We start from the raw sequence: 14684 nt of genomic DNA on the forward strand, positions 1-14684 counted from the left end.
TGCATAACATGAAAAGTTGAGCTGTCTAAATGATTTAAATTTGGCAGTTGATTGATAACGTTGACGTCTGTACTGTAGAGCCCTAGCGAAAACTAACGGGCTTTTCAATTTTCCTCTCTCTTTCGATATATATATATATATATATATATATATATATATATATATATATATATATATATATATATATAAATAGATCAACTCACAAAGCGCGCAGAAATAGTATAAGTAAGAGTCGGATACACAGAAAGAACAATAACAAACAATGTTTACTTACGTAGCGGCAACGGGACTTGCCTTCATCAGAGTAAAGTTACATGATTTTGCTGTCGCAAACATTTTGAACACGTTTCTTATATAGGTTTGCATAAAACTGTGTTGTAACACAGGCGTAGCCTGACTGTATGCACACTCTCCATTTCCGAAACATTTTCCGCTCCTTCTCACAGTGTTATGCAAACCTATATAAGAAACGTGTTCAAAATGTTTGCGACAGCAAAATCATGGAACTTTACTCTGATGAAGGCAAGTCCCGTTGCCGCTACGTAAGTAAACATTGTGTGTTATTGTTCTTGCTGTGTATCCGACTCTTTACTTATACTATATATATATATATATATATATATATATATATATATATATATATATGCCACCCGGTGGGCATTTTTGACCAATTTCTTACTCAAAAAATTATTCATCTGTTTCTATGACCTACCGCAATCCCCCCTTTGCTTTCCGAGGTTTTCGTGACCTGCCAACCCTTATTCTGTCTTAATTCACCGAGCCCCTCAATTCCCATTTCTGATTCGCTATATATATATATATATATATATATATATATATATATATATATATATATATATATATATATATATATATATATATATATATATATATATATATATATATATATATATATATATATATATATATATATATATATATATATATATATACCCACGCTGCCCGTCCGCCGTTCACGTAGGCGCTGGCATCGAGGCGCTAACTGTCGGCGCGCAATAGCGTCATGATGCACTACTTCGATTCTCCTCTCCTAGACGGCAATACTATCTGAAGAGAAGGATATAAGGCGCCTTCGTCGTCCTATTTACGCGCCTGTTTATAGTGCAGTTGGGAGAGCGTTTCGTACCTTCCGTTGCGGCGAAAGAGTCCGTGGCTCGAACCCCGACACAGTCCGTCAATCGAAGTTTTTGTGGCGATGTCGTTTCCGTGACGGATATGGCATCAGTGAGTTCTTGGTGGGCAAAGGCATAAAACACTTTCGTGTTAAAAATTTCAAATTGTGTTAACGGCACACTTAAAAAGCAGGCGTCTGACGCCTGGGTACTTTATGCTAGAATGATAAACACGTAAGAAGGAAACCGCGTATGCGTACAAAAGGTGACAACAACAATAAACACTGATTGTTTTTCTGGGTAGTACTATAACAGTCTAAATTGCGACACCATTGATGGGCAGGTTACACTGACTTTGGCTATTGCTGCGACGAAGACAGTAATGATAGAGTCGTGTTAGCGGCCGGCTTTGTTAGAATTTTGTGGGAAAAGTTTTGAAAAAGCAAGAGTTATATGCGTTTTATGTAACCATACTCCTCTCGTGGATCCTCATGTATTGTAAGAAGACAGGAATTCTATAACGTTACAACTTCACTGTAAAGTAACTGACTGTGACTAATGAAATGAAGCTCGCAGTAAAAATAGAGCCGTATTAGCGGCCCATTGTCACAGAATTTTTGTTAGGAAAGCTGTGATAAACCCAGAATTACAGCCATTTTCTGCAGCATTAGCGCTAAAGTTGGCTTTACCGGAAGGCGTTCTTGCTGACGCATAGGAAAAATGCAGAGAAACTGAGCCATATACACCTTCGCTTTAAAGGCGCAAAATTTGGCTGCCTTGTACAGTTTGATTTTTCTCACACAGTGCGAAGAAACAAATAGCCAGGCACGAGAACGAACAAAGCGCACATTCCTCGAGGGCGGAAGTTGACCCCACGCGCTGACCAATACCAGCGAGACAATGGCTAAACATTGCTCGTTGGGGCTTAAAGAGATTACCTTGTGCGCTGCGCAATCGTTACCACAATGTGAAGGGCAAATTCGACAATTTGCAAGAAGGAGCTCCAAGGACATCAGTGCAGTGGTTGGAGGTAGCGAGCACTTTAATAACAGAAAACGTAGAACATTGTTTCACGAAGGAAACAAAAGGGTAGGCGCAGCTAGAGTCACTAATATTTTCTAGCTTCCGGGCACAGGTGCAAGAACCAATGGGGTACAACACAGGGGGTGCAAAGGCTGATGAGGTTTAAAACGTTTAAAGCCATCGGCCATTTGGTCCTGCGCACTGCTGAAAAAGAGAAGACAAGCGATTACCCCATTTATTGTTAGTCATCTGCCATGTCTTTCTGCGTTCTTAGGTTTTATTACTTCAGGAGGTTATGAGCTAATCTGGCGGTTCTAGCCTCCACAATCTAGCAAAATTGATCCCTTCTCCTCAGGTTTTTAAAGGGCAAAGGGATGAGCTTGATGTAGAAAATATGCGAGATCAAGGCAGCTTTTGTTATTATTGCAAGTGTTGCTGGGAAGGTCTGTGGCCATTTTCGATTTTGAAATTTTGCGCGCGCGCGTGCGCACACACACACACACACACACACACACACACACACACACACACACACACACACACACACACACACACACACACACACACACACACACACACACACGCGCGCGCGCGCGCGCGCACGCACACACACACACACACGCACGCGCACACGCACACACACGCACACACGCACACGCACACACACGCACACGCACACAAACACACACGCACACAAACACACACGTACACACACGCACACAAACAGACAGACACACACAGAGACACGCACACACACACGCACAGACACACATACACACACACACACACACACGCATCAGAATATGGGATCGCCCCATATTTTGATAGCTGTTACGTACTGTACTTTCAATATGTTACTTCTTTTTGTACAGCGATAAAGACATTTCTGCGAATAATTATTTTTGAAAAAGCCCATACCCAGATAAACAATCCAGCGGAAAGCGACCACTAAGGAGGAAACACTCTTTTCCAGCGAAATTTATACTTGCGGTTTATATATTAAAAAAAAACTAAGAAATGGTAATGGCAAGCACCACTGTTTCGTGTCGCAACCATGCACCACAGACAAAAAAGCCAAAAAAGCAGAAGGGCACAAGCGAGGGGCGAATGAGTGAAGGTATATAACGAAAACTAGATACTTATTTTGCAGACGAAAATTATTTCCACGCGTTATGAATAAAGCAAACAAAACGCACCCAACAGAGACAACTGAATGAGGGCTACTCGGTGTTAGGTTCCCAACAACGCAATTTTCCCTGACGCTTTTATGGGAGCATTTATTTAAGCAGGAGCCATTTCCCGCGATACTTAATCTGCTCGTGCACATTTTACCTCCCCACTTCCCGTTTCCAGTACCCCCACTTGCACCTCTTGCTCGCCAAGAGCTTTTTGCCCTTACTGCCCTCAAGTACCCCGCCTTTTCACCCCGCGCCGCGTGAGTTTATTTTACTTCTGCGTCTTGCTCTTGCTGTTCTCCCATTTTCACCACCCTTTCTCCTTTATCTCAGCGAAAAACCCCGCGTTCCCGCGCCGCGCTGCGGAGCCATACCGGCAGGTCCTTACGCGCGCCCGTTCGCTTGCTTGCGGAGGTCGACGAGCGTTGACCTTGCAAGTTTTATTAGGCACTCGGCCGGGCTTCCTGTACAACGCGCCGGTGGCAACAGCGCCGCGTCCGCCGGAGAGTTACGACGAGACAACGTTGAGAGGTGTTCGCGCGACGGCGGCAGCGTTCCCAGAACTGCGATTAATGTGCGTCGTAAGACCCCTTGTCTCCCGCCTATGAAAATTACCTTTCCTATAGTGCGCACTCTCCCTCGCTCTGAAGCACCACCGCCGCGCGGGAGGCGCCCGCTTTCTAAAAAAAAAAAAAAAGCCTAGTCCCTCTCGTTTTCTTTCAATCTGCTTTCTCCCCCCTCAAGCTCTGACGGAACCCGCAACACCCTTCCTCCACCAGCTTTTCCCTATCACTAGAGACCCTTTTCTCCCTACTTGTTGTACCTTCCTATCGTTTCCCCTCCTTTTTTTTTCGCGCCGTGAGGAGGCAGTGCGGCGTTGCTGGATTCTGAGGCCTAGGGAGTAAGCTCTCGTAGCGAGGACGTGGAGGATGGAGAGAGACAGAGAGAGAGAGAGAGAGAGAGAGAGAGAGAGAGAGAGAGAGAGAGCGGCCGTTTAGCGTCTGCACCAGCGAAGCGTAGACTTGTTACGGCTGGGGGCCGGGCTTGGCGAGCACGCGGAATGTTCGCAAGCAGTGACCCACATTTCTCCCCCTCGCCCCTTCCATGACGGCCTCGGATAGCGGCTATCGCGCTGCCTGTATTGGTGTAGGTGTGTGTGTGCGTGTACGGCCGGGGCCATGTTTTAAACACGAGGTCCCTCGCAGCGGACAAGATTATGCCGGGTCATTTTCTCCGAGACGACGACAATGACTTATGTACCGAGAATGCCTGGGTTGCAATAAATAAATAAAATAAAATAGGAGGGTAAAGAGGTGGTAGAAAAAGCATGGCGGGGATCGTGCGAAACCCGGAAGAAAACTGCACACTTCGTTCACCAGAATCTCTCCAAGTTAGAACGTGTTCTTGAGAGCGTTGTTTAGAATGTTTGTCATTGCTCGGTTCCTCTTCGTGCGCTTATTTGCGCTTTGTCAGACTGTTTGATGAATGGCTCGCTTGCTTCGTGTACATTCTGTCGGATTGGTTTGTGCTGTTTGTTTTAAGGCAATAAGCTACTGTTTAGTGTATTCACCGACGTTCTTTTCGAGCTGTTTGTGGAAATGGTTAGGCAACCCGAATCGCTGAGAGCTAGCGCCGTTAATCATGCCCAAGGCATATGCAACCCCGCCTAATCGCTAGTCTGCCGCAAAACGAATTTTATGCTCACATCCCAAGAAAAGAAAAGTGCTTGGTTTTCCTAATCGAACAATTGGAAATGAGCCATTAATGACCAGGAGTTTGTAAGCAAACCCCTGCTTTCAATGTGGAATAATTACTTGATTTTAATTCTACAGCGCTTTCTCAGCCTGTTTTAACCCGTGAAGAAAAATGTGATCTCCGATGTCGCACGGCCTTTGCGGTGTATGAATAACGCAGCTCGCTCGCACGTTAAAAAAAATATTATAACTGTGCCCATAGCACTATCTCTGTGGTAAAAAAAATATACCTGCCTCGAGTGTTGCTAGAACGCGGCTCGTTATCAATTACACTGCGCACTGAATCGTTTTTTTAAACACGCAAGTGTTTTATTCCTGGGTACACAAACATTTGAGTGACGTCATAGCCGTCACGAAAGTGACACCAGTACAACGAAGCAGCCGGCCTGTAACGGGTGCACTCCTGCACATAGAGTATTCGTGTGGTGAAGCAACCTTTAGAAGCGAAGAGTATGTTATACTTGAAAGTGTTTTATCCAGGGATACACCCAGATTTCACTTACGTCATATCCGCCACGGAAATCACACCTTTGCCGAAGCGACCCACGAGCAGGACGTCGCTCGCCAAGCGCACCCACACGACCTCCGCCGACCTGCAAATCATGCTCAGCTGCAGATTTCGCTGCACATTTCACTTTCGTGTTTTACCGATTCCTACGACAGAGGAATCAACCACATTTTTGTTTTGTTTTTCGCCGCTTAGAAACTGGTTCCAGGTAACTAAGATCATTCGATTCTACAAACAGAATCTTATCTACGCCTTATCTGCACCACAAATAAATGGACAGATGTTCAACACAAATACTATTGAGTTTGTTATTTGCGAAACTTGACCAGGGGATAGAAATTGCTGAACGGATAAGCCAGCAGGAGAAGGTTGCGTTCGGTTTAGGCTCTATAGGACCATTAAGGGTATCTCGGTAGCCTGCGCGCAACATAACAAGCTCGCTGATATGCCTGACACGAATGCTGGGATACTGCGGGGCAGAAAAGGGAAAAAAAGGCGCAGAGGCGTTGGGGCCGCTAAGCCAACAAAGAGGGCCATACGAGCGAGTGTCCGCGCCGGCGCTTACAAAGGTAACCGCAGCAGCGCCCAGAGCGGGCGCTCAATAATTTATCGCCCCTGCAACCCTGGCCGAACGCCGGGCGCTCGAAGCTTCGCCCCGCGGGGCCTCAGCGCATCAAAGATGCATGCGAACAAGCAGTCAGCTGGTCGCCGTGATTCATCCCGACATTTCATTAAGATAAACCCCACTTTCTTCTCTTGGTTCTTTGCTTCCTCTTTTTCCTTCACTCTGAGCCGCTTTGTTTCGCGCACGGCGGCGTGACGGCGTGTAGAAGAGACAACGCAGTTACCGGAGCCCGCGGCGGCGGTGATTGGCTGCTCTCCTGCTGGTTACTGGAACTAACGACCCATCGTGGTTTCTTTGCGGTTTAAGCGTGCTCATCGCTAACTAAACCGCTGTTGTTCTTTATCCGGGTCGCGACGTTCGCGGTTCGGTGGAAAGAAAAGTGAAGGAAGCTCAGACTAACGCGTAAGACTTGGAAGTAACGAACATCACAATTGTTTAAGCTCACGATTGAAGCCGATTTGCTTCGCCTTCACTGCCGCAACCATCTTTACTCCCTCGTTGTTGTTTTAAGTGTGAGCTTCTTTTATTTTTTTGTAAGTGGTGATCATTGGACATCACCTTGTAGGGGCGTACGCTATGACGTGTCTTTCTAGTTCCGAGAAAGTGTTGCCATGAGTACGGTGAACACTGGAGTTTTCTTTCTTTTTTTGGGGGGGGGAGGAGGGGGGAGGGTGCAATCTTGGCCAATCTCCCTAAGTCGGTATGCTTGGCTTCAAAATGTGCGCCGGGGATGCTAGGCGGTCGCTGCGCGGCAAGCACACAGGAGCGCTGGTCATTTTCTTGGTTTTGTTAACTTCAGGGTGGTCGCGGTGAGGCCCGCGCTCACGTGTGCGCGCTCGGCAATTTCTTGGTATTTTTAACTTCGGACTCGAAAAATTGCGATTTGCTAAACAGCTTCGCTGTAAACAAGAAAGGAGAACAATATATTCCTCTTACACAAACGAAAAAAGGGACGCCATCGAACCCTGCGAAATTGTATGTCCAGCGCAGCTGTTGTAGACCACTACACAGAAAACCAGCTGCTTAAGCACAAGGCTCGCAATAGCAATGGGTCGTTTGCATTTCGTTTTCTGCAAATTTCACTAACGTAGCATTTCTACAGATGCCCACAGATAATGCACACAGCACACCCGGCTTGATTATCCACCTCGCAATTAGTTCCGCAGACTCTGCATGTTCTTGAAGTCTGTAGTTTGTCTTGGGCTACCTAAACTCGAAAATGCCTGTCTGTCTGTCTGTCTGTCTGTCTGTCTGTCTGTCTGTCTGTCTGTCTGTCTGTCTGTCTGTCTGTCTGTCTGTCTGTCTGTCTGTCCGTCTGTCCGTCTGTTCCTTGATTAAGCCGCCAGGCTAAAAGTGAAAGAATTCGTTAACAACATATTTATATAAGCAAAAGATATGCAAACTACTAAATCTGGTAGCAATGTTCATACTTGTCAACATCGTTGAGCAACACGAAAAGACTACGTATATTTGCGGCAAAACATAAATACATAAATGATATTTGCAGGGTTCTTCTAAGCTACTACGTGTTTCTATAATTCTACATGGCTACTTGATATTTGCGATAGCAAATAAAATAACACAACTCGAAAAAAATTCCGGGAAACCTTAACTAACGTTAAATCTTTGGAGGGGCGAAGCATGCAATGTATAAGTGTATTCTTGGTGCCTTGGCGTTTTTGCTCACGTAGATGAAACCGTTGGATGGTAGAGGTGTACAGCTTGGCTGTAAGTCTCGTGTACTCGAAGCACGAAGCGCTCTAGCACGAGGCGTTCGAAAACGAGTGTCCCAGTGCTGTAGTACCGTGACTACATGACACCACTACGACTTGGGACGACCCCGACATGAGACGCCGACAGATTGAGACCCTTAGGGGCTTCGCCTCTAAAAGGTTCCAGTGCGTGGCGTGAGCAAGAAAACGAGAGGAAATTGATTTGACTGTTTATCATGGGAGAGTCGAAGGCCGGAGATGAGTGTGAGAGGTGGGCGGGGGGAGGAGAGGCAGCTACATGCAAGGGGCGGCAAAGGCAACCGCCGGTCAACGAAATTTGCAGCGAAGTGAGCTGATATGCGTCAAGTTTTTTTTTTACGGTCAGGGTTGTGAAGACGAATGCCAGGTTTATCCATAATACAAAAATGGGAGGAACCTTGCGATATTGATTTTTAAGTTGGTTATTTATTTTATTTATTTATTTATCGGTACTGCAGGCCAATATTTAGGCCCAAGCAGGAGTGACAACAATACAAAAATACAAAGCAAAACAGCTCTAGCATCGCCACAGACAATGCAGGAGGTACATAAAATACATAAAAAAACTTCATACAATACAAGAACAGACGGCAATCACTTCATAACTCAGTGCAGCCCTAAGCAAACAAGAAAAGACGCTCCAGTTCTTCTAAAAAATTGCCGGATTCAAACACACCTGGCGGCAATGAGTTCCACTCTGACACTGAGCGTGGGAAAAAGCTGTTTTTAAAAGCAGTTGTGCGAGCGAAAATTGGTGTTAGAGCGCCCTCATGACTGTGTCTTGTGGTCCTGGTAGTCAGGGGTATCACAATTTGAACGTGATAGTCACGTGATACCGTAGCCCCCTTTTTCTGCCTCGAAGCGATCTGTCTATTATGCATAAAAGAAACGACTGCCCAGTAAGACGATTGCGTGAAGTGACAGAGACTGTTAATTGAGATTTACTGTTTGAGCCAGAGCGCATATATTCTGATTGCACATTAGCACGGAAGTTTATTGAAGTGTAAAGACGGTTGTTTTCCAACCAGCATCGCGGTGCGCAACCGGCGCGTAGAAATACGAGCATGCTGGCATAAGTGCCAGCCGATGTACAGGTATATATAACCCCCCAGTGAAGTAACGGCGTCCCTTAGGCCCCACCCCCTTCCAGACCGCCCTTGGTGCCGGAGTTTATCTTCGGCATAGTATTCGCAGTTGCCACTACAGTAGATAAGAAAATCAAGCAACTTCTACTTCAGTGAGTAAGAATTCTTAAAGGAGTGCTGACACGAAATTTTCGTGTTACGTTTTTTTCGCTGCTATGCGTGCGTACCAGCCTACTAATCATAGAATGTGACACATTAGGCGGTCGAACACAGCGTATACATTCATTTACGGAGTCGTTTTTTCGCGTCAGTTTCGGTTTTGCCGAACGGTTGCTGTTGAAACTTGCTGGGAGATATCTTTTGATAAAAAGGAAGCATTTTACATAGTCATCTTAGCTTTGAAATTTCGTGTCAGTACTCCTTTAAGCTACATCCTCTCGAAGACTGTGCACCCGTAACGCATGGCATGATGTGCTCCATTATTTGATGTAAGAAAGAGTGCTGATAGTGTTCCTGACAAATCATTGTTCAAGCTAGAACTCGGGTGAGTAGTGAAGCCGACTTTACCGGGGCAGCTGTATAGCAGGAAAACCACCTTTACATAAACTGGATATTGTAAAGTTGGCTTTCCCACGCTTATGTTCTGCGTTGCAGTGAAGTCTCATGCCAGTAATTGAACCCCGTAGGAAAGCCATGGAGAACTTTCCGAAAGCGCCACGGTTGAAGCCAACACAGTGCCTACTACCAAGGAACTCCTCATAGTCGTTTCTTTAAAATGTCTATTCCTCTTCTCCCGTCATTTTTCTTCTTAAACTACAAGTATCGTACAGGCTTCTCACTTTTTCCCCCTTTCTTATTTTCGCGCCAACTTCTTTGTGTTTCTACTCATTATATAAAAAGAAACACGAAGGAAAAAGTGGGAAACGGTAGCGCGCAGTGGCCCCCAAAAGTAGTTCTAAAATGACCCTGCCTCGGCCACAGCGTGTTCTCGTTTTAGGCAGAGCTGCTCCTCGGCAGTGAGGCTCGGTGACGCTCCGGGCACCACCCTGGCAATCCCCGCGGCGTGCCGTCACGTGACGGATAGGACCCCTGGGTACTTTAGTCCCGGCTCGCGCGGTTCTTGTCCCTGGTGCTGCCGCCCAGCTCCCCCCCCCCCCCACTCCCCCCATACATACATACATACATAGAACACTCTGGAGCTTTTTTCCGTAACCCTCTTTTTTTCGTTCTCGCCTGTCGCTATTACAAAGCTTTTCCCACTTTGAAAAGCAGTTTGCCATTATAAGCAGCTTTAGGTATTCTTACGTTTTAATGGTGCTTCAGTTATGACGTCAACCGTCTTTTTGTTTCTTTGCTTTTTGGGTACTTTGACTCGGAAACTCCCAGCTTTTCTCCCCTAGAGCTGCATCTCAATCTCCAACTGAAGCTTGAGTTTTGCTGCCCAATTTCTAGGCCATCTCTTTGATGGCTTATTCTCTTAAGGCGTTCATGCTAAATTGCAAACAGTTTTTTTATTTCTCTAACAGGGTTTACGCATTATTCGTGGCCGTGCTGATCATCAAAGTTATACGTATTCCATGACAGCAGAAGAAAATACGAGTGAAACTTGGCTAGTGTGGAGTTTGGTGACAAGGAAGCAAGTGGAGGAAATAACTCGTCACAGCCAGCAGAACCTTACGTTGAAACAAAATCATATACCTTCTAAGTCACAAGGGTTAAACCGGCCGAAATAAAGTACCCTCCATCTTTGCAAGATCCTAAAACCATTCGAAATTTGTAGCGCCGTTATCCTTACAATTTTAAGCTATCCGTGAAAACATCCGGGGGTCCACCTCACTTCAATGCACATGAATCCTCAATCATTACTATCAAACAAAAAGAGTACGGCAAATGGTGATGTCCCGCATGTGATTTCGTTTGTAAATAATTGCATTCACTCAGGGGGATTATGCAATGTGGGCACAAAGTTACGCCTTGCCTAACATCGCAGTAAAGAAACCATTTTTCATTTAACTGGGATGGGGGGCCTCGTAATTCGTCATATCTACTTCCTCAGACGCAACCACTGGTTACCCAGTCGCGTTGTAAGAAGGCAGACCCGCGGAAGTACAGAAAGCTATTTTGGTGTCGAATAGGCCATCAAGAGGAAGCGGAAGCGTTATCTTTGTATTAAGAATAACCCACTGAACATGTATAATTACGAAGAAAATATTCAACAATCCAACTTTTCGGTTGAGGTTTCTACTGCGGATTATCAGTTAACTCGGCAGGTGTTGGAAAATCCGGCTGGGTTGTGGCAAAGTGATAGCATAACAAAATGGACGATGCGGCTACAAGAAAGAAAGGAGTAAAAATGCTCAGATTGACGCAAATCTTCCAGGGAAGCTCTAGTAAATGAGGTAATACTTTTGAGTTGAAAAGATAACTTTGTACATCTGATTCTCGGTGGCAATAGAAACCGGGGCCTTCGATTGCGAGGCGAGAGCGCTTACTTAACGTCAAGACTGCTCCATTTTTTCAGCTGACTAATCGTAGACATTGCAAATGCGTTGTGGCCTTCGACTCAGAAGAATGTCTTGGAGACGTGTACTGATACCTACAAGAGTAATTTGCGCATACTAAGTAGGAAAGGATCGATTAGGCGAATAGCAAAGTACGTTTCCTTAAAATGTCATGTTTGCGTGGCGTGCAACAATAGCCCCGTCATGCCAAAAATACATAAACCTGCGATCATAGGGCGTTGAGACAAGAAATGGGGAGAACACGGATATGTGCCGGCCGGACATTAGCCCTAACGTTATGCTTCCAGCTCTACCGTCCTTAAGCTGTCCCCGCAGCATGACGTACACTGAGTTTGACGTTGGTTGGGTCGTCGTAATGGTCAACGCTCCGGGTACGCAACATTTATCTTATAGGCCTAACAAGTGGGACTGGCCTAGGCTGTCATTCATAGTAACGGACGGAATAACAAGATGATGGAATGGGAAAAGGGTCACAATAACACTTTCCGACCCATATCTTAAACCACACAAGCGTAGATGTCCACTGCCACTCGGATCAGGCTTCCCGACGGCGACACATGCACGCAGGTGTTTGTTGGACGACGCTTTAAAAATCAATCAATCAATCAATCAATCAATCAATCAATCAATCAATCAATCAATCAATCAATCAATCAATCAATCAATCAATCAATCAATCAATCAATCAATCAATCAATCAATCAATCAAGCAATCAATCAATCAATCAATCAATCAATCAATTAATTAATTAATTAATTAATTAATTAATTAATTAATTAATTATTAATTATTTATTAATTAAGTAATTAATTAATTAAATAATTAATACTTAAATATTCAATCGACCAATCAATCAACCAACCAATCAATCAATCAATCAATCAATCACTTCACCACAATATATTTTTTACGTGTGCTCTATTCGGCGTGTGCATAATGTATTACATAATGTATTACACACCCACCGGGTAGTGAGCACATCCCCGGTGTGGTTGGCACGTTGGACGACGCTCAGTGAGAAAGAACGCGCGCGTTCTGATATCGCCTGAAATTCCGCGGGGGTGCAGCCAAACCACCAGTCTTTTCCTTTTTCCCATTCAGTGTGCAGGCTTATATTCGTCCGTAACACCAAGAGGGGTTCTACTGTTGGTTCAATCTTCAGCGACTCGACGTCACTGACACTGATCTGCCTTCTGTTGCCCCGACAGTTAGGCTCTCAGACTTTCCGATTCGTAGCAGCCATCGGCCAAATGATGGGCTAGGCTAGGCTGGCATAGGTTACATTTAGTTTGGGCAGGTTAAGTTGGGTTAAGATAGTTCTGGTTAGATTCAGGTATGTTGCATTATGCTAGGTTAGGCTCAGCCACGCCAAGCTAGACTAGGCTAGGCTGAGTTAGTGCAGGCTTTGCGTGTCTAGGTTGGGGTTAGGTTTTAATAAGCACGATCATTGCGTGGTTAGGGTGAGGTCACTTCATGTTAGGTTATCTCAGACTGAGCAGCTTCTTTGGTTAATTTTGGTGGAAGCCAGACGACTCACATGTTTAAAATGCGCTTATCAATCACTAAGACGCAAAAGTCCTGCATCCTAAGAGAAATATCACAGCTTGCACTAGTGTAAGGCTGGAGAAACAGTGGAGCTGGCAGTCGACCTAGCTTCTCCCGGTTTTGCTAGGTTTTGCTAGATTTTGTCAAGTTTTCCGATGTTCCTGCTGGGGTAGGCTGTGTGTTGTGGGGTGAGGCCAAGTTTAGCATGATTTTACAAGGCCGTTCCAGTCGCCCCCCACCCCGCACTGACAGCGGGTACCAAGGGGGAAGAATATAGGTGGACCCCCAGCTCCGCTGTTTCTCTGCCTTGCACCACTCGCGCAAGCTGCGCCATTTCTTTCGTTTTAGTAGTCGAAGGAAGACTATCTTCTTTAAAATAGTATAGTAAGGCGTGGGAATACGCATATGCTCCCTGTGCTCACACTCGAGCCGACTCGAAAGCTGGCTTCACCGTTATTATACCCTATGTGCGGTGGTGCGCCCTTTAAAGGCGGTGGAGCTTTTTTTTTTTTTTGCTAGCGCCATTGGAGCAAGTTCAAGCATAAACAGCTCCACTGTTAAAAAGGCGGCCTACTCAGCTCCTGTGAATCTCACAAGCATGTGCTCACGCATCACAAAAATGCAGGAAGATCCCACTAACGCGTAAGACTTGAATATAGCGAAGCTGTACGCAACTTTCATGAACATCACGACGGTTTAAATGCACAATTGCAGCCGATTTGTTGCTTGGCTGCCGCAACGACCCTTACTCCATCTGTGTTGCTATAACGGCGAAGAAGAAGCAAATCGGCTGCAATCGTGGACGACGCAACGAGAGGTCTTCTTCCACGGTATGAACGAACGGAACGCGCAAACTATGACTAGGCGCCGCAGGTGCAACGCGTACACTATCAGGCGTCCTGGCTCGAGCAGGTGGCGTGATTCCTCTCTCCACAGAGTAAGCCATTTAACTCTCGTGTATTAACTCACGGTTATGGGCTGTGGGTAAGACAACTGTCTCTGCCAAACTGATTCTAACGTCCTGGCCGTTGTTGGAGTTTGACTCTGCGCCGTCTTGGCCTTTGAAGTTTTGCACATCGATTTACGGAGACCTTTGTGCGCTTGTATTGTTTTATTGTTTTTCGGCACGAAGAACGTGCTCACGAGTACGCTATGACGTGTCTTTCTCCTTCCCAGCAGATTTTGCCGCTATACGGCGAACGCTGGCGTTTTTTTGTGGCCAATGTTGGCCGGTTTTCCCAAGTGGGTATGCTTGGATCGAAGAACGTGCGCTCGAGGAACGCGGCGAGCACTGTTTTTTTTCTTCTTTTTGGCCAATATTGGTTATTCTCCTTAAGTGGGTATGCCAAACTTGAGGAACGTGCGCTCGAGGCATGCGTGCACGAGCGCTCGGCATTTTCTTGGTATTTTTAACTGCGGACACCATACACAAACGATTTGCTCAACAGCTTCGGTGTTAATAACAACGAAGTCCACAAGCCAGATTTTAAGATGCGTTTCGATGAGAGACCGGATACAACTAAATTGGCCTACAAAACAAGTTGAAATATCTATTTTTAGTG

Source organism: Haemaphysalis longicornis, unplaced genomic scaffold (genome assembly GCF_048455015.1).
Source record: "Haemaphysalis longicornis isolate Haplotype H1 unplaced genomic scaffold, Haemaphysalis longicornis Haplotype H1 scaffold_2, whole genome shotgun sequence".
NCBI lineage: Eukaryota > Metazoa > Arthropoda > Arachnida > Ixodida > Ixodidae > Haemaphysalis > Haemaphysalis longicornis.